Source organism: Gorilla gorilla, chromosome 1 (genome assembly GCF_029281585.2).
Source record: "Gorilla gorilla gorilla isolate KB3781 chromosome 1, NHGRI_mGorGor1-v2.1_pri, whole genome shotgun sequence".
Taxonomy (NCBI): Eukaryota; Metazoa; Chordata; class Mammalia; order Primates; family Hominidae; genus Gorilla; species Gorilla gorilla.
Window position 1 is genome coordinate 126,686,751 of NC_073224.2, and position 21,567 is coordinate 126,708,317.

The 21,567-nt window shown below is 39.6% G+C and overlaps 1 pseudogene; it reads right to left on the bottom strand.

Moving 5' to 3' along the window:
• Nucleotides 1–208: 208 nt before the first annotated feature.
• LOC115932523 (uncharacterized) lies at nucleotides 209–300 on the bottom strand (annotated as a pseudogene).
• Between the last annotated feature and the right edge of the window lie 21,267 nt (nucleotides 301–21,567).

The window sequence follows — 21,567 nt, forward strand, 5'->3', positions numbered from 1 at the left end:
ATGCTAGCTGTAGGTTTCCCATGCATGACCTTTACCAGGTTGAGAAAGTCCCCTTCTAAGTTAACTGAAAGTTTTTATCATAAATGTGTGTTTTGAATTTTGGCAAATGATTTTTGTGTAACTATTGAGATGATCATATGATTTTCCTTTTAGAATGTTAATATGGCCACTACACTGATTTTTTTTTAAATTTTCTTTTTTTCCCCCATGTCAAATGGGTAAAGTGCCAATGTAACAAAGTTCAAGGGAGGCACATCTCACACATGAGTGTGAAAACCTAATCACCACGCTTTGATACATTTTTTTTAATGTTAAACTGACCTTGCATTCTGGAGATAAACTCCACTTGGTCATGATGTATTAGCTTTTTTATATATTGCTGGATTCAATTTGCTTAAATTTTGTTAAGGATTTTTGCTTCTATGTTCATGGTGGAAATTAGTTTGTAGGTGAGTTTTCTTAGAATAACCAGCAGGTTTTGGGATCAAGATAATGCTTAAGTAATAGAATGAATTCAGGGTGCTCCCTGAAATTTTATTTTTGGAAGAGTTTATGTAGAATAAATATTACATATTTCTTAATTTTGGTAGTATTCTTCAGTAAAGTTGTTTAGACCTAGAGTTTCCTTTATGGGAAAATTTAAAACTACAAACCCAAATTTCTTTAATAGATACAGGGCTATTCAAGCTATTTCTTTTTTAGTGAGTTTTGACAGTTTGTGTCTTTAAAGGGGTTTAAACCATTCACATTTAAAGTGATTATTTGTATAGTTGGATAAATATCCACCAAATTTGTAACTGTTTTCTATTCTTGCACTCTTTTTAAATCTTCCATTAATCTTCTGCCTTCTCCAATTTTAATTTTATATTATTTCATTTTCCCATTTCTATCTTATCTAAAGTTATATTTATTGACATAAAATTTTTATATTTGTTTGGTCTCCTTTTAATGTTGGTAAGATCTATAGTTATGGCCCTTCTGTCATTCAGGATGATATTGGTAATTTGTTCTGTCTCTCTCCTGATCAGCCTGTCTATAAGGTTATCATTTTTATTGTTATTTTTAAAGAAAGAGGTTTGATTTCATTGGTTTTCTCCATTATTTTTCTGTTTTCTATTTCATTGGTTTCCACTCTTATCTTTACTATTTACTTCCTTTCACTTTGGGTTTGGTTTTATTTTTCTAGTTTCTTAAAGAGGAAGCTTAGTCATCGATTTTAAATTTTTCTATTTTTCTAATATAAGATTTTAATGCTACAAATTATCCTGTAAGCCCTGCTTTAGCTTTTTTTCAAGGAGAAATTTTAATATGTTATGTTTTATTTTTTTTCAGTCAAAATATTTTCTGATTTTCCTTGCAATTTATTGTTTGGCTCATGGGTTACTTAAAAGGAGGTTTCTTAGTTTCCAAATATTTGGATCTTTTTCATGTATTTTTTTATTGACATCTTAAATTCCGTTGTGGTTAGAGAATATGCTCTGGATTATTTTAATCCTTTTAAATTTTTTGAGACTTGTTTCATGATGTAGAATATGGTAAATATTGGTAAATATTTAGTGTATACACTTGAAAGGAATGTATTTTCTTCTGTTGGATAGGATATTCTATAAATGTCAGGTCAAGTTAGTTGATAGTGTTGTTCATGTCTTCTATATCTTTATTTTCTGTTTATGGGGTTTATCAATTATTTAGATAGCAGTATGAAATCGCTGACAATAATTGTGGATTTGTCCATTTCTTTCTGCACTTTTATTTCTGCTTCATGCATTTTAGAGCTCTGTTATTAGGCACATAAATATTTATTATTGTTATGTCTTCTTGATTAATTGACTTCTTTATCAGGGCTAATTTTTCTAGTTCTGAAGTCTGCTTTGTCTGAAATTAATATAGCTACTCCTGCTTTCTTTTAATTAGTGTTAGCATGTTATAGATTTCTCCATTCTTTTACCTTTTTATTGTAGCAAAAAACACATAACATTAAATGTACCATTGTAGCCAGTTTTAAGTGTACAGTTCAGTAGAGTTAAGCATATTTACATTGTTGTGCGATTAATCTCTAGAATTTTTTCATCTTGCAAACTTGAAACTGTATACCCGTTAAACACTAATTCTTTCCTCCCCCTGCCCTGCCTCCATTCCTTTCCTTTTAATCTATATGCATCTTTATATTCAAAAGATTTCTTATAGACAACTTATAGATGGGTGTTTTTTTTTAAAAATCTACTCTGATGTTTCTGTCTTTTAGTTGCTGTACTTAAACCATTTCCACTTGAAGTGATTATTGATATAGTTGGACAAATATCTACCAAATTTGTAACTGTTTTCTATTATTGGACTCTTTTTTAATCTCCCTTTCTTTTGCTGCCATCTCCTATCTTAATTGAATATTTTATATGATTTCATTTTCTCTCCTCTCTTATCAGTTATACTTCTTTTCCAAAAATTAGTTTAGTAATTGTCCTAGTATTTGCAATACACATTTACAACTACTCTGAGTCCACTTTCAAGTAACACTATGCTGCTTCACAAATAGTGTTGGCATTGGAAGGTATTTCTAATCTCTCCCTTCTATTCCTTATATCATTGCTGTTATTCATTTTACTTATCCATAAGGTATAATAACCTAAAGAATTGTTGACATCTTTATTTTGAGCTACCAGTTATTTATTAGATCAGATAAGAATAAGAAAACTAAAGATTTTATTCTGGCTTCATTTATTCTTTCTCTAGTGCTCTTTCTTTATGTAGATTCAAGTTTCTGACATATATGCTTTCCCTTTCTCTGAAGAACTTTTACTTTTTCTTGCAGTCCATGTCTACTGGTGGACAATTTTCTCAGTTTTTATTTGCTGGACACAGAATTCTAGGTTTGTTAGTTTTGTTCTCTTAACCTTACATATTTTAATACGTTCTTATAATCCTGCCTTTTAATCCATGTGTTTACACTATTTACATTTAATATGATGATCAAATATAGTTGGGTTTAAGTTTGCCACCATGATATTTCTTTTTTATTTGACTCATGTGTTCTTGTTCCCCCTCCTTTAGTTTTACTTTTATTGACTTTAAAAAATTAATTTTATATCTTTTATGATTATTTTATCTTCTTTATTGACTTATTTGCTTTGCTTTTGCTTTTGTTTTTCAGTGGTTGTTCTAGGGTTTGTAGTACATACTTTTAATTTAACACAGTCTACCTTCAAATAATATTAACCATTACACATATTATATAAGAACCATATAATAGTAAATGGTTCCATTTTTATTTTTCTCTCCTGGCCTTTACGTCTTTGTTGTTACACATTTTACTTTTACATATGTTTAAAAAGACCCCAAATGTGTGTTAATATTTTTACTTTAAACAGTCAATTATGTTTTAAAGAGATTTAGAAATAAGAAAACACATCTTTTATATTCACTGTCATATTTGCCGTTTTTGGTGCACTCCATTCCATTGTGTAGATCCTAATTTGCATCTTGCATTGTTTTCCTTCCTGTAAGAAATCTGAACATTTCTTACAGTGCTACTCCTCTGGTGATAAATTATCTCAGTTTTTGTATACCTTAAAAACGCTTTGTTTTGCCTTCTTTTGTTAGAAGACATTTTAACTCTGTACAGAACTCTATACTGACAGGATTTTTCCTTTCAGTTGTTTAAAGATGTGACTCCACTATCTTCTGACTTGCACTGTTTCAGATGGGAAATCTGTTGTAATTCTAAGTTTTGTTCCTCTGTATGTAATATAGCTCCTCCCACCCCCACCCTCCTTTGGTTTATTTTAAGATTTTATCTCTGTTACTGGTTTCCAACAATGTGATGATTTTTGATATTCTTTGGTGTGGTTTTCTTTATGTTTCTTCTGCTCAGGACTTATAGAGCTTCTTGGATCTGTGGATCTGTAGTTTGATTTTTTAAATTTTAGGATAAATAAAAGGTGGTTTTCATAGGTCAGATTCCCTGGAAACACATCTTTAGATGTAGGTTTTCATGCAGGAGGTTTATTGGGGTACACACTCAAGAACAACAACTGACAGGAGCAGCATTGGGCAGAGTGAAAAATCTGAACTGCAGTGCACTGAGAAGAGAGCTACTAGCCGATCCTATGGGGACCTCTGAAGCTGAAGTGGCCTTTCAGAGTTGTCTAAAATTCAGACAAGGGGGCTAAGCCCCACACTGACTGATCATTGAGTGTGGGCTGCCCTTAGGAAGGTGGCATAACCATAAGTAAGGAAGCTCTCTTTGGCCAAAAGAAAATTCTGGAGAGGGATTTAGCTGTAAATTATCTACAGTCCACAATCCTGGCAGTTGGGGTATTAAGTTTCGCACTCCCAAAGGTGAAATGTAGGCAGTACACACAGTACCCTCTATAGAAGTGGTTTCTAGTAATATGAACTTGAAATCATCAGTGCTAGTGGTGAAATAGGCTCACTACAGTATAACTTACTCCTGCTGATTTTTGGCACTTCCATCAACGATGATCTTAGATTTTTACTCAACAATTTCACGTATGTAAGTTCTCAATGAAACTGTAAACTTCTAGAAAACATTTTACCAATCTGTAGCCCCCAAGTGACTTTCAGAGTATTGTGCTCATTTACTAGTGAAGTAATTAACCCCCAAAAGAAGCTTTTGGATTACCTCATCCAGACTCTACATTTTACAGCTGGGTAAACTAAGACTGAGATAAGTCGTACAGCTAATAACTACCTTACTTGAGACTAGAATCCAGATCTCTTAACCTGTAACTCAATAAGTACTGCTTTCACTGTGCCTGGCTATATCACAAGGGGTCATCAGCAATTAATACATAAATACAAATGAGTATTTACTACTCTACCTCTGGTGAATAAATAGCTCCAAGAAGACTTTAAGTAAACATGAGTGGTATTGCATAGATGTTTTAAGGTAATATAGGATTCGAAGGAGACTCAAAGTTTTACTAATACAATAAATTACAAGTAATATATTTTATATTTGTAAACAAATATAGATTTTAAGTGTTTAAATACAAAGAAAAAGACTATAAAGATGTACAGTCAGCTCTCCATATCTGTGGGTTCTGCATCTGTGAATTCAACCAATAGTAGATTGAAAATATTCAGAAAAAAAGGATGGCTATATCTGTATTGAACAGGTACAGATTTTTTGTCATAATTGTTCTTAAACAATACAGTATAACAACTATTTACATAGCAGTTATATTATATGAAGTATTATAGGTAATCTAGAAATGATTTAAATTTTATAGGAGGATGTGCACAGGTTATATGCAAATACTACACCATTTGATATAAGGGACTTGAGCATCCGTGAATTTTGCAGAACATCCTCGGGTGTTCTGCAACCAACTTCCCATGGATATTGAGGGATGACTGTACCCTACATCAACATTTTAGCACTGATTATCTCTGAGTTGTGAAATTAAGAGCATTTGTTTTCACTCACCGTTAAAAATTTTTAAACAATAAACATAGATTAATTGTGTAATTTTAAATGAAGCTAAATCAAATATCTTGTCCAATGAGCCATTTCAGAATTGTGTTGTTATTCAGCATCCCTGTGACAAGTTGCTTACCACCTCTGTAGCTAGCCTAATCCGTCTTTAGATATTACTGCCTCTTAGAATACCCTCATGTTGAACTGGAATCTATTTCCCTAGAGTTTTTGCCTTTGATCCTTTTTTTTCCCTTGCAGTCATTCATTGGAAGTTTTATTTTAATTCCACATGAAAGGCCTTCAGACACATAAAGACAGTTAGCCTATTCTTCTTCTACCCAAACATCTCCCCCTTTTCATCTTCCCAACTTCAGGATATTTGGGCATGTCCTTAGTCATTGGGGACCACCCCAAACCACACCTCAACAAGTCTCTGGGAGCAGCAAGCCAGACAGTTAGGTGGATCCAGAGTGGCCACTGCTGGTTTATTTACTCACTAAACTAATCAAACACTCAACCTGTGTCATGCTGTGGGCTGATGGTACTGGAATAAGTATCCAGATGCTTCCCCTGGGATTCACAGTCTGGAAAAGGCAGATTTATGACAGATGTTGATCATGTATTAATAGGTTAATGAAGATGTGAAAAGAGATCAATGGAAGCACAGAGTTGTGACAGCTCTCCCTGGGGGAGTGCAGAAAGCAGTGCAAAGGAGATGGCATTAGAGCTATATCTGAAAGGGAGAGAATGAGTTTGCCTTGGTCCAATACAGAGAAAGACAAGCTGAGGCCACCAGCTTTTCCCAAGGGAGTTATGCTTCTTCAAATACAGTGACAAGTTCTTAGTGGTTCCCATCCAGTCACAGTGTGTTGGCTAGTTCACATCTTGGGCAGGATAAGGTATGGAAATGGAAGCATGGCATAAAGCAATAGGGAGGTGTTGTAATCTACTAGGCAGATCCTTAGGCATTTCCCTCCCTTTGCTCCCAATCTGAACAGAGTTTCCCTAAAGGAAGGTAAGAAAACAGAGTCAGCTTTTCCCACAGTGCTTGGCAAATCAGGTTCAGCCCAGTGTGGCATTCAGCCAGATCCTCTGAACTAAGTGTGTCAGTCATTTCTTCCTCATGCCACCTCATTCTTAGAAAACCTTCCCATTCACAGCCTGAAATGGATGGCTTTAATTACCATGTGTCTTTACATCAGTAATATCTGATTACGTAGTGTAGACAGCTGGTCCTAGCTGAGCCAATAGATGGCTCTTGTAGGGAATTTAGAATGGGAGTGCAGAGATTGAGTCATTAATTTGTGGGAGCATTCCTGCAAGATTCCATTAACTAGGGGCTGAGGTCACCATTTCAGGGCATTCATGACAGACTGTGTAAAAGTGGCATCATGAGTACAGAAACTGGTCTAGGGACAGAGAAATATTATCATGAAGATAACATGGAAGATGTGAAAGACATGCGGTTTGAGGAGGAAAGAAGATAGAAGGAGGAAGAGAGGGAAGGGCAGCATGTCAACTCCCCATTTCTTCTAAGGCTCATTATAATTTTTTCTGACAATTTTGCTTTAGGAGATCTCTCTGATTTTTTTAAATAAATTCTATTTTATTCAAATTAGCTTGAGTGAACATCTGTTCCTTGCAACCAAAATATCTCTAAGACATCTCATTTACTCAGTTTACCTCTTTAATTCTTATACAATGGCTAGTATAATTAGATTGAACTACTAGCCCCTTCTCCAGACCTCCTGTAGTCCTGACCCAAAAGCAAGAATCCTGTTTAAGAGAAAGGCCAGCCTCTGTTGGGACTGTATTTGGCAAGTAATAATTCATAATGCCAATTTATAAATGTGATCTTGGCTATTCCTGACTACTTTTTGCTCTCTTCAAATCTATTTGGTCTCACAATATGTAGGAATCAAAGGCAGCTGGCATGAGAAACTCATGGTGGCTTTAAGACTTCAACAATATGCCTGTTCCCCTGGCTGTGGCCTGAGAAAGCTGTCAATTTCCTCAGATGGTGATGCCTGAGTCTCATACTGCAGCACTTGAGAAATCAGAAAGTAGTTGCCTACCTTGTAGGACAGAGATAAAGATATGCTCAGTGTCCCTTGAGACATTTAACTTCATTTCTCCTCAGCCCAGGTGGTTTCAATTGATTTGCAAGTATTTATTGAGCATCTACTGTGTATCAATTATCCATCTTTCTTTTCCCTATTGCCCCTCCTCTAACTCCTATCCCTCAATTTACATTCTGAGAACATTGTCTTCTCCAATACTCTCTTGGGTTACTGACGCACATCTCTGTTTTATTGCTGAATTTCTTAAAGAGCTATCCTCAGTTGTTATCTCTACTTCATAAACTTTCTTTCACTAACTTCTTATCTCTGTGCCATCTATCTTCTGCTTTCCTCATGATACAATTTTTTCTCTGAATTTTCTTGTATCTTTAAATAAATGTTTCTCTTCTTAAGTTAGTTGAAGTGATTTTCTGTTCCTTGTAACTAAACAGCTTTTGAGACATTCTTATTTCCTCGGTTCGCCTCTCCAACCCTACACAAGACTAGCATACTCCTACTCAGAGTGCTTTTCCCTCAAGCTTCTAAAGGAATGGGGATTTCTCTGTTAAAGGCCAGGTGGATCTAGGAATAGTCAAATCTTGCCTTGACTTAGCCACAAATTATCCCTTAATGTGCCTGAGATGGCTACATACATACATGGCAAATGGGAAACCATGAAGCACTCTGTTATTGGTCGAGCTAGGGCTTGATACTTCAGCTGCTTTGAGTAAAGTCAATTAGAGTATGCATCTTGAGCTTAAGCCCAAGGAGGACCTCTCTGCAGTTGGTCTTCAAGCTTGAGTGGGCGGGCTCAGTTATTGTTCCTGAGACAGGAGGCAGAAGAGAGGGCCAGTCAATAGCCTGAAATCAGACCAGTGAGATCAGAATTTGACTCATTCTCCATGGGGCCTAGGAGAGGGAGGGATAGGGATGGTGGTGGAGACCTCACTTGCCAGAGGGAGACCAGAGGGAATTTATTATGAAAATTATTTTTCTCTAGGGTGTAGAGATAAATATGTAGGTAAAGTGAAGGAACAAAATTTGATACCACCTGTTGACTATAGACCATTTTTAGTATACATGCTGATATATTTAACCATCTATTTGCATTTCAATTACTCTTGTCCCAATCAAATAATTATTCTCAAAGTATATAAATTGTTGTATCATTTATTCATGGAATTGTTATATCAATTCATTCTTTCACTCAGCAAATGTTTGCTGAGCTAGGTAGCAGAGAAAAAAAGTGAATCTGCAAGGCAAAATCCTTAGTCTTAAAAGCTCATAGTCTATGGGTAGGGTTGGGAGTGGGAATGACAGGTTTATAAATGGGTAAGTGCCACAAGGTGTCGTAAGAGAAGCCTGAAGAATGTACAAGGAGAATACAAAGAAGGGAGGCTCTGAGCAGCCAGGTGAATACAGGAGACTCCACTTCCAGCCAGCTGGTATCACAGCAGGCCCAGAACAGAGGACTAACCAAATCCTACGCTGTTTGTATTAGGGGACCCTGAGGAATCTTCTAGTTCAACTTCTTCAGCCATAGGATAAGAAAACAGACCACCCTTCACCTTCCCAAGGGAAGAACATAGATTGGACTAAAGTCTCAGAGCTGGTCAAGGGCAGGGCCTGGATCCCTGTTCTCCCAGCCCAGTGATCCCTTCTCTAACGTGCCTGCCCCAGGCATCCTTATACCCAGGTTGGGAGCCCCCAGCCTCTCTCTGGAAGATGTAGTCCAGGGTGTCCAGCCCAAGTTTGGCCATTCACAGGCCGCAGCCTAACTTGTGCTCCCCGTTCTTCCATTTCCAGAATTCTCTCTCTGGTCTCCACTGGGTGTGAAGCCCCCTGGTCAGCTCCTGGAGCTGTTCATTCATTTCCTCATTTTTCCAATTTGTTCTTAATAGCTTCCTGCTTCTCTCAGCCCTAACTAGTTCATCCTTGGTCTGATCTAGTTTTTCTAGTCAGCTTCTCTCTCCCCTTGGCTCTTTCTCCTCCAAGAGCTCCTGCTTTCCTAGTAGCTCCCTCCTCCCCAGATGCAGCCTCCAGCTCCTCTTAGAGGCTCTTAACCTATCCTGAGACACAGACCCTCCAGCTGCCTGGCAAAGCCTGTGCACCCTTTGTCACAGTAATGATTTTAAATACATTAAGTAAACTCTATAGGACAAAAAAGGAAACATGTTATTTTGAAAAACAGTTACAAAAACGTAAAAAACCAAATTTGTACTATAACAATAGACATACTTTAAAATCAGTGTGTTAAATAAGAAGATATAATGGTGAGTCTAATGACTTCTATCATGTTGAGGTAGTGATGAGCACAAATGATCTTGCAAGGTATCTGTGATGGTTGTAACATGTATGGAAATATCTGTAAATTCTATTGTTCACAAAAGTCACAGGTACTGCATATTCTGCTGTAGGTTGCTGCCTACAGTCAGTCATAACTGAAAAAAATGCTAAATTTCAGGTAGAAGTTAGTAAAAATGAAGATATAATATTTTTTTCCATTCAGGTTTATGAAATCCTTTATGCACAGATCCTTGGCCACTATATTCTCCAAGTCGAGAAATTCTGTATTAGATGTTACCATGATTTGAGATGCTGTACCTGTGTAGCTATTTCCTAAATTAGAATTTTCAGACCAGTAACCATTTGGATACCTCACAGGCATCTAGAAAACTTAAGAGGTCAAAAAATAAGTTTTTGATCTTATCCTCCAAAATAGCTTCTCCTCATTTTTCTCATTTCAATAAATATCACCTTCAGTCCTGGAATTCTCTCTCTACACCTTCTTTTTCATTTTTACCTCAAATTTATAAGTCATTCCACCATAATTTCATTTGACAAATATTACCCAATACCCACTATATGCCAAGCACTGTTGTAGGCAGTGGGACTCAGCAGTGTATAAGACAAGTCCTTGTCCTCATGGAGCTTATGTTCTAATTGTGAAACATTAACAATAAATAAGAAAATACATTCAAGAAATTTGGTGGCAATAACTGTATCTCAAATGTTATATCTCCCAAAATATTTCTTCAATATTGTCACTTCTCTGCACATCTATTGCCACTTCTTTAGTCTAAACTCTTCCCTGCCACAGTCTCCTAACTTAACTCTGTAGCCGGTCCAATCTTTCTCCATGCAGCAGTCAAAGTGAAGGATGGATTATGTTCCTTCTCTGCTGAAATCCTTCAGTGACTTCCTACTGTGCTTAGAAGAAACCTAGACTTCTCACCTGGAGGGCCCCACACTATCAAGTCCTCATCTACCCTCCATCTTCTTCTCCTAACAATCCCTCCGCCTCTACACTTGGGCCGTCTTGGCTTTGCAGTTTCTTGCAGGCACCGGTTTCCTATATTAGGGCCTTGTATGTCTCTAAGGCTGCCTGACTCTTACTGGCCCTTCAGGTCTCAACCTAGTTAACCTTTGTTTAAAATGCCATGTCTTTGAGGAGCCCTTTGCTGACCCTTCAATCTAAATTATGTGTCCTTCTCATTCTCCTTCAGGGTAATGTCTTCTTTTTCTTTATATAACAAGCTACTTGTTATAATTATTATTTAACATAATATTCAAATGTATACCTAATATCTGTTTCTCTCACTACACTGCAAGTCCCAAGAAGGCAAGAGCTTTGTCTGTTTTGCTCACCAGTAGCATAACAGTTCCTGGGATATGGTTAGTGCTTAACACACATGTAGCTGTTGAATGCGTTATGAGTTACTGCACCTTTCGTCTCTGACATCTGCCCCCAAGCTCATCACATATTCCAGGTTCATGCTTCCTCTTTTATGCACAGGCATATTAAAATCTCTGTCTATATTTAAGTTGTTCCTCACCTAATCAGGTACAGTTATACTCAAATTCATTTATCCATCCATTCATTTAACCATTATTTATTGTGTACCTTCTAATTACAAGGCACTATGCCAGGCACTATATGAGATTAAAAGATAAATAAGACATGGTTCTTGTTCTCAAGACATTTGCAGTCTAGAAGGAGATTTAAGACACTGTCAGATAGCTATAGCAGGAAAACGGGTGCTATGTGCCACCATCAGCAGAGTCAGTGGCAATGAAAGTGCAGAAGAGGTAATAATAATATTTCCAACTAGAGGTTTCAGGGAAGCTTTTATGGAGAAGATGGCATCTGAGTTTGGCCTTGATGGGTGGGAGGAATTTAGACAGCCATAGATGGTAGGTAGTGTCCCAGATGAAAAAGCAGAGTAAACAATGTGTAGAAGCAGAAAAACACAGAGCGTGTAGAATGATTGTTCCGTTGCCTAGGTTATGTGTAGGGGAGCTATAAAGGCAAGGATGGGGCATGTGAAATTTTGATCTTTATTTGATTTTGCTGGGGAGTCAACAAATATTGTTGGACAGAGGAATAAAATAAGAGTTAAGCGGGAGCACTGAAAAGATATAACTGCCTGCCTATATGATTTTAAGTTACATAGATTATCCTTATTCAATTAAGAGATAATCAAGAAAACACGAGGACAGGAAGAGTCCAGGGAGGAAAGATGTCTCTATGAGCTGGAGCAGATGAGAAAGTCCTGTGGAGGAACTGGACATTCCTTTGCCTTCAAACTGGAACACTGACTTATGGACATTAAAGGAGTCAAATTCAAAGTTATGATGGCCACTCTCATCTTTGGACCAAGAGGCCATTGGCTCCACAGCTGGGACTTATTGGTTCAGACTGCTCTAACAAAATACCAAAGACTAGGTGGCTTACACAACAGAAATGTATTCTCACAGTTCTGGAGGCTGAGAAGTCCCACATCAAGGTGCTAGCTCCTTTGATTCCCAGTGGGGGCTCTCTTTCTGGCTTGCAGGTGGCTTTTTTCTTGCTGTGTTCTCCAATGGCCTTTTCTTGGTACACGCTGTGGAGAAAGAGATATTGCTCTTTCTTCCTCTTCTTGTAAGGCCACCAATCCTATTGGATTAGGCGCCTCCCCACCATGATGTCATTTAACCATTACCTCCTAAAAACCATATCCCCAATTACGGTAGCATCAGGAATTAAGACTTCAACATATGAATTGCAGGGGGCTGGTGGGAGAGACACAATTCAATCCATAGCATGGGGCAAACCAATCTCCGAATCCTTTATAATCAAAGACTGTGAGAGCTTCTAACTCAGTGGCTTCCAAGCAGTGTTTCTAGGAGCATTGGGCATCCCAAGGAGCACTTTCTGGGGACAAAGTACAAGTGGGCTCTACTTTACCTGTTTACTGTATTAGACGTCCATATAAATTTCCACCGAAGACAGGGTTTTACAGATAAAAACATATTAGAAAACCCCTGGTCTGGTTTGATGACTTGATTTTATGAGAAAAAGATAGGATATTGAGATTTAGAAAGGAAAGGAGAGTTGCCTACAGTCACACAGCAGGTAGGGACAAATTCTAGTAGCCAATGAGTAGATCTATGATCTTGTGTGTGGATTCCTAGTCCAGTGTTTTGTCCATTGTTCTTCTTAGGTCCCTCCAGGTCCAAGGGGGGAAGCCCCGGATGTGCTCACTGGGAGCATAGTGAATGGGGAACCCTCCTGGCATACCAAAGAGTGGTTGCTTACTGAAGGTCTTGTGCAGAGCAGAATCAGTGCCCCGGGGCTCCAGCAGGGCACTGATCTTTTATTTATTCTTCCTTCCCCATCTGGTTCACATGCCCAGACTTTATAATGAGTTGGCAGGAGTTATGGACTATTAAATAATTAAGGTATTTTTCCTAAATAAATATGCCCAGAAAATTATGCCATAAATGCCTAAGTGTCGCCCTAATGGGCTGCTGTCAGACACTCAGAGGAATCAGAAGAGGTAAATGGTTTCCTTTCTGGACATGGGAGAGACAAATCCATGCCACCTAGGGAGAGATCAATATGCTGAGGTTCTTCAGATCAGTTCAAATCCTTCAAGAAGTCAAAGACACACAATGAAGATACAGAACAAAGCTGTTGGAACAAAGAAGAAACCTGTCTGGTATTCCTTCTGAGGTCCGAATAGCCAGACTTGGAGTGCAAAAGTTACATCTGTAGACAAAGAATTCATTTTCAAAAATTTGTTTTCCCTTATGGCTAAAAGGGTGTGTGAGAAAGTGGCAAAGAGCTCCCTGCATGATCCCTGGAGTGAGGGACCTCACTTTCCCTCATCCATGGATACAGGCCATCCAGGGGACCAGACTCTTTCCCTTGGGCCATCTCCCTTTCACTTTTCACTCATCAGCCTTCAGGTTGCAGCTTAAATGTTTTATCTTCTCTTCAGAGAGGCATTTCCTGACCATCTTGTTGCCCCATTGTTATTCTCAACAAGTTATTTTCCCTTTTCTTCAGAGCAGTTAATCCAAGGTATAATTACATATTTATATGTTTGATGTTTGCCTGTCCCAGACTGTAAGCTTCACTCAAGTGCTATGCTAAATGTCAGGGTATTATGGGTGCTTGACACTATCTGGCACAGCATATGTGCTCAGTATTTACTGAATGAAGGAGTGGTTTATTTCCACTAATGTGGAAGTTTTGTTGTTTTCTCTTGTTTTGTTGAAGATCAACCGTCCTTATCTTCCTGTTACATTCTATAATTTCTATAGCTATGAATTTGCAGCCTAGAGCCAAAAACAAGAAGGAATGTGAGAAGTGATTTTAGTCTGTAATTGGCTAATGAAAAATCAAATCCTGGAATGGAAATTCCTGTGATAAATTCACTCATTTAGTTTTTCAACAAATATTTATTGATCAAGTACTATATTACTTGCACTGTAAAGTACAAGGGATACATCATGAACAAGATATAGTCTCTGTCTTCACAGAGTAGAGAGAAAAAAGGAATTAAGCAAAGTTGTTGAGAAAATCAGCAGGATGATGAGATGGAGTGTAAGTAGGGCAGACTATGTTGATAGGGGGCCACAGAAGGCTGCCTTATACTAAGACCTGGAGGATGAGAAGCCACTGGTTGTATAAAACATAGACAGAGGGAACAACAATGTAAGAGCCTTAAGGTGGGAATGAGCTTAGCATGTTGGAAAGACAGAAAGGAGATGAGACTGGCCAGAGGAGAGTAAGCAAGAGGGAAGAAGTGTGGGCCAAGATGAGTGGTGATGAAGAGCTCTAAAACTGTGCTAATGAATCTGGATTTTGAAAGAGCAATGAAAGATTTTAAACAGAAGAGTGACATGATTTGGTCTATATTTTAGAAATGTTGCCGAGTAGAGAGTGGTTTACAAAAAGCTAAAATAGAACCAAAGAGACAAGTGAGTCTAATGGTAATAGTCAAAGAAGAGGAATAAGGGCTTGACCTTAGGTTGTGACAGTGGGAATGAGGAGAAGTGGACGTCTGAGATTTATTTGGAGGCAGAACTGACAGGACTTAGTGACGGATTGAGTGTAGAGGGTGAGGGAGAGGGAGAAATTGAGGATGACTCTAGTATGATAAATGACCCTTTCTTTGAAGTCATGCATCTTTTCAATTTTCTACTGACTTGATCCACCCTGCTTTCCATCGTTATAAACCATTAAGGCTTTCACTATTCTCTCCTTGGCATCACTTAGTCTCCATATTTAGCATCTTAATTCAATAATGTACAATCTGTATGGCTCATATCTTGATCTTCACAGCTCATTGAGCCCCTTTAAATGGCCTGCAACACACATGAATTAAACATGGTGGGCTAAGTGAGAGAGGCTCTAAGTGGCAGATATTCTGGCTCTTTTAGCCAAATGTTCTGAATAGAATCCAGGTGGGACTTATGACTGCAAAGTAATGCTGATGGCCACTGTCTCCCCAGGTATTTTCAGGAAAGATGGAGAAATTAAAATGTATCAAGGAGAAAAGGATATGGGGAAATGGAGGGAGAGAGAGAGAGACAAATTCTGAAATACCAGGGACTGCCTGATCAAGTATCTTGACCAATTTGAGATACTAAAATGGATAAGGTAATCAGTGTTTTATTAAGTCAGGCTATGCATGTGTGTAGACACACACAGTCAAAGGGAAAAAGAGAGGGAGCTGGGCGTGGGGAAATGAGACAAGTAACAGGAATGATGTGGCCGCCATTTATTGAATTTGTCATGCATTATGCTAAACCCTTCAGACAACACATGCGGTGTAGTCCTCACAAATCACCTATGAGGATTATCTCCATTTCACAGATAAGAAAACTGAGCCTCAGAATATTTCAGTGACTTGCTTGTAGAAAAACGGCTAGTAACTGGTAGAACAAGGATTTAGCTCCTGATTAGCATGACTGCAAAGCCTGTTCAATCAATTATACTACACTACCTTCTTAAAACTGGGAAGACTCAATGGAAGGCAGAGGTGGCATGTAAAGAGAGGGAGAGAAAGCCTAAGAGGACAAGTGTAACTGATATTGCAAAAAAAAGTAGTTGACTAAAATGAAGGGGAATCTAACCTGAAGGAAAAAAAAGTAAATTAGTATATGACATGAGAGTGAATCAAATCTTATGAAATTTCTAGAGATGAATATGGTGTGTTAGCAGCTTCCCATTCTATTTCCCTGCCGGCTGTAGACTCATAACTTCTGTCTTTATTGCTGTTTCTGCTCCCAGCCATGAAACTGTCTGTCTTGAGATAAGCTAACAGCACCTTACTCCTCTGACCCAGACCAAGGCTAACCCTGGGAATGAAGGGGCTGGGGAGGATTGCAGTATGAACCTTGATTCCCAAGTGAAGGCAATTCATGCCAGATGAAGGACCCCAAAGGAGGAGTACTGAGCTGTAATTAGCTGAGATTTGTAACTTGGCACAAAAACTGCTTATGTTAGATATTCAATTTCCCTGTTCTTGTTCCAGGTTTTCAAAGAAATTTCCCTAGCATCCTTGTCACTCCTGCATTCCAGGGGACATTCCAGGAATAGGCTGTTTTACTACTTGAAGAAAGAGGACTAGAATAAGTGAAGGGTGTCTCCTGTATCTGTGTCCTGAGTTCACCAATCTCAGTATATGGGTAAATATTTATTGAGACCCAACTAGGCGGCAATTAGTTGACTCATTTATACTAGTGTATGTCATTACCACAGTCAATGTGGATGTACCACATCATGTACTAGATAGTGGAGCTACACAAGGAGGAACATGACTGATACAGGCCCTGTCCTCATGATGCATGCAGAGCTGGATAGATATTGAATAAGAAATTATAATTGCCAAGGTGCACTTACAGTGGAGGAGAAATAATAATAAGCATTTTGGTGTCAGAAGACCTCAGTTTATGCCTTTAGTAGTTCTTTGGCCGTGGCTAAGTACTTTGTAATCACAGTGAGTCTCATTCTCCTCATCTGCAAAGTGGAGATCATTCATTCATTCAACAGATGTTTATTGATTACCACTGGGATTACTGTAGATTGAGTCATAAGAGAAAGACTCTTTGGACATGGCATTTGAGCTGAGATCTGATTGATGTGAAGGCATCAACATGTAAAGGGTGGGGGTACAGGAGAAGTATACCAGATGAAGGGAACAATCTTGCAAAGGCTGTAAAGTAGGAATGAGTACAACCCTGTCTACCAAAGCCCATGGGCAGAATAGTATGAACTGCTAGTCCAAGACTGATTTATTATTGTTTTTGTCCTCAATATTTTCACGTATCATTATTATCCTAATAGAATATACCCTACCTTTAAGGAGCTTCCTTTATACTTGGGGAGGTAACATCTGGAATATTTAGAGAGGAATGTAAGATGATGGGTAGCAAAGTGCCAACTGGCGAGAATTCGAATATGCTGTGAAAGGTGGGGGCAGGGGGAGGTTAGTCTGGAAAGGATTAGGTGTATTCTCTTTGTCATGGGAGATACACCAAACAGTGACTATGGGAGAGCCAGAGATGCTCCAAGCAGTGGAAACCACAGATGTTGCCCTGCAACTGGTAGCTTCATTTTTTTCTTTTGCTAAGCCTGCTCCAAGAGTGGAGGGGTCTCGTCGTCATGGTTTTGACGCCCTCTGGAGACATTAGCCTTGGGGAGAGCCCTTATGGGGCATGGGGTGGCAGAGGATGAATCCAGAAAGAAGTAGAGGGGAGAATGAGAAAAATCAAGGGAGCCAATGAAGCAACCCCAATAATTAGGCATTGGCTCAGTTGGTTGGATCCTTGGTGGCCATCAGAACTTAAGTTCTCTCCTGCCTTCTGCTCCTCTCTAGAGTGCTCAGGACTGTAGATGGCGTGGTTCTTGGGACTGGCTGTTTAATTCTGGCTTCATTTTAATTCCCAAGATTATTTTTCTTGCTGTAGCTTGTGTTGAAGACCATATGGGCATTTCAGACATCCCATGCCCACAAACCAATAAATACAAATGAAAACAAATGAGCTCAAAATACGTTCTCTCTGTATCTTGCAGGCTCGGCCCCCAGTGGCAACAACTAGAGAGGATGTGAGGATCCCCGGCGCTGCCATCTGATAGGCTATCTCCCTAGCTCCTCTTGCACTGGCAATCCTTTCATCACACAGGCCTTGTTTTGAAGGGACCTATTCCACCCACAGTGGTTTCTCACATCTAGGAGGCCAAAAAGCTGTAGTCATTGCTGTGGTATCAGGAACTCGAGTTCCTCTCAGAGGTGTTGTGAAGAGCTTCCCTTCCAACAGTACATGGCCTAAATACCAGGGAGGAAGTTTCTGACTTTTTCCATCTTCAGTAAAACAGAACCTCTGTTGTGGATGCAGTGGCTTTGCAAGGAGAGTGGCATTGTCTCTTGGTGAATGTAGTTGTTCAAGGCATGGGGAGGAGGCAGGTTTAGTTTTGATGCATGTATTTTCACTATTAGTTCTCAATAGTGAAAATCTTAATTCACAGATGAGCCAAGATAGAAGGGCATCTTCCCAACATAAATGAGACCCAAAGACAATGTAGGTAAAAGTGAAATCAGCTTTATTGTGAAACTGTAATCAAAGAAGAACTGGCTATTGGTGCTACCACCTGGATTCAAGAAGATGGACAAAGTGACCTCAAAATCAACCCACAAGTACTTACTGACCACCCACAGTTTGTCAGGTACTCTCTATCCTAAGTCTGTTTCCTCTAGAGCTGTGCTGTTACTCTAGAGCAGGGACCAGCAAACTATGGCCCTTGGGCCAAATCTAGCCACCTGCTTTAGTCAATAAGGTTTTATTAGAATGTAGCCATGCCCATTCATTTACCTATTGTCTGTGCCTGCCTTCATACTACACTGGCAGAGGTAAGTAGAGTCATGAATCACAATGGGATAAAGTTTGAGAAATGCTGGGCAATTTCCTCATTGTGTGAACATCACAGAGTGTACTTACACAAACCTAGATATATAGCCTACTGCACATCTAGGCTATAAGGTATAGCCTATTGCTCCTATACAGTATGTTACTGTACTGAATACTCTAGGCAATCATAACACAAAGGTAAGTATTTGTGTATCTAAACATAGAAAAGGCACATAAAAAGTATATAATATAAATATAAGACATAAGAAGGTATTATAATCTTATAGGACCACCATCATATACATGGCCTGATGTTGACTGAAGTGTGTCATTAGCACACGACTGTAATTGTAACAGAGACTATATGGCCCACACAGCTAAAAATACTTACTATTTTGCCCTTTATAGAAAATTTGTTGACCCTTACTATCAAATCTTGCACCTTGACAAAAAATTCCACAGTCAGGTGGTAGTTGTGGGGAGAGATAAGTAGAAAGGGAGAAGGGAAGTAACATTTATTTATGTATTTTGAATAGGTCCATTAGTTAGGAACACAAGCCCTGGAATAAAAAAGAACTGGGTTCAAATCCCAGCTCTCTCACTTACTAGTTGTGGGTTTGGGGAAAGTTACTTTGTTCTCTACATCTTAGTTTCCACATCTGTGAAATGGCTCTGACAATTATCTCACAGGGTTGTCATGAGGATTGGAGTGATTAATGTAAGCACTGCCTAATGTACAATAAGTACTCAGGAGGGGGAAGCTGTTGTTTTTACCACTAATGCTGTATACCAGGCAGTAGGTTAAACACCTCATGTATTTAATGTCAGTTAATCCCTATGAGGTAGGTATTATTATTTCCATGTTACAGAAGGGATTTATGGCATAGAACATTGCTTTAGGTCACAGGACTTGTAGGTGGCAAAGTGGTCTATGTGAACATATATCCTGTGGATCCCTAAGGAGAGAAAATGATATAGCAGTCCCAAGGAGTCACAGTAGGGGCTGGGTACGGTCCAAGGAGAATCAAACCACCTCCTTTCGAGCTCATGTCAGTGCCAGTCCCAGCTCCAGGAGGAAACTGACTAGGCACAGAGGCATGGGACTTCTTGGAGGGTGAAGGGCAGAGTTCACTCTCCAGCCTAAGGAGGAAATAGGCCTCAAGTAATTTTATTGTGAGAGATGGAGCAGAAGTGGCCAGAGCCCTGAGAATCCTTGAATCAGGTAGTTGATGAGGTCTGCTTTGGAACATGGGATGGAATTGTATGGTTTCCTCCATTTTCTGTCACTATCACCTTTAATTTTTACCCATGGCCTCCTCACGTTATCCTGGGACTGGACCAGAAGTACCTGGGTTGGGAAGGGGAGGCTAGAGCTGAGATGAGGATGATGTTTAATAGTCGCAGTGGATTAAGAACAGGGGAAGGGAGGGTAGCAAAGCTACTGGGTGCTGTCTTGAGGCTATATCATGCGTATTTAAAGGCAAACTCTGGAAGTTTTATTCAGTTACCTGGGTCTATTGATGTCACTTGGACTGGATCAATATATCTTCCTGGATAATTCAGAGAAGAAAAATCTATGTGGGACCTACTCTGTAGGGAGAGCACGTTGGTGCCAGAGTGACAGCTCTGTGAGGAGAGTGTTAAGCACTCACGCACTGAGGACCCCACCATCTCCCTGGCTGGAGCTCTACCTTACCATCCAGATGGAATGAGCAATGAGAAGGGGAGTGAATGCGTGGGAAGCTGTCATACATTTACACACAAAACGATCCAGCATCAGCTGACCTCCTGTGGTATGCCAAGCTGCATGCTGGACACTGGAATCACAGGACTAATGAGGCACCATGACTGCTCATATGGGACAAACTCTGGTTTGTTTTGCCCCGGGACAGGCTCCTAGGGAGATCAAGATGTCAGGGGCCCCAGTAGGGCAGGGGTGTGGAGCTGTCTCCTTCGCCAGCTGCTGCAGCGATGCTTTATGGGATGGTAAAAGGGATAGTTTGTTTCTTCAAAGCCAGCCTCCTCCATTTCCAGGGTACAACACAACCTCCAGCACTGAGTCATCAGGGCTGTTTAGTCTCACATATTTTCCCATCTCCTTTTTTTTCTGCACCCACAAGTGGGAGAGCTTCATTAAGCTAATTAGAAAGGCACCAGGGAGAAAGCATGACAGAAAACCACTTGGGCTTTCTTGTGTGGCATAGGTGGGAGCATTGGCTCTGCTTTCCTTTTCTCCAGTTTGGGCTTCTTCCGGTCCTGTGGCTGTGGGGTGGGGATAAAGGCAGAAGCAGCAGCAAAAGGATGGAGTGAGAGAAGACAGAGACATTTCTCAAGCAGCTGAGCCAAAGCCCAGGCTTCCAGGCCCCAAGGCAGTCTCCATACCCCTTCTTCTCCCATTTGTACAATTTTCTAACACACTGCAAGAAGTACAGTCTGAAAATTGCTGATTGGCTTTGGAAGGAGCATGCCCATGTAGAGCTGTTGCTTGAGAACCTTTATAAAATAAGATGTCACAGATTCCTCAGCCAATATGTGGAGCACCCACATGTTGGGACAGGCCTTTCTTATATTTAATCCAAATCTTTTTGTTGTTGCCCAAAATCACATGTTTCTTGGAGGGAAAGAATGGAACAGATTTGGCATCGTGATCATTGTTCTTGCTTGGAAACAACTCAGGAGGGCTTTTCCAGCCTGACGATTTGCTCCATTCTGGATGTGGCATAGGCTTTGTCCTGCAGTGGTTCACAGTTTATAGTGCAACCTCATCCAAATGGAGACTCCTTTCCTGGACCTGCAGGGTGGACAGTGGAAAGAGGTGCAACCCCTGCTGTGGCACAGCTGGAGGGAGGGAGGTGGTAGGCTTAAGGTTGCCTCTTGGTGGCTAAGGAC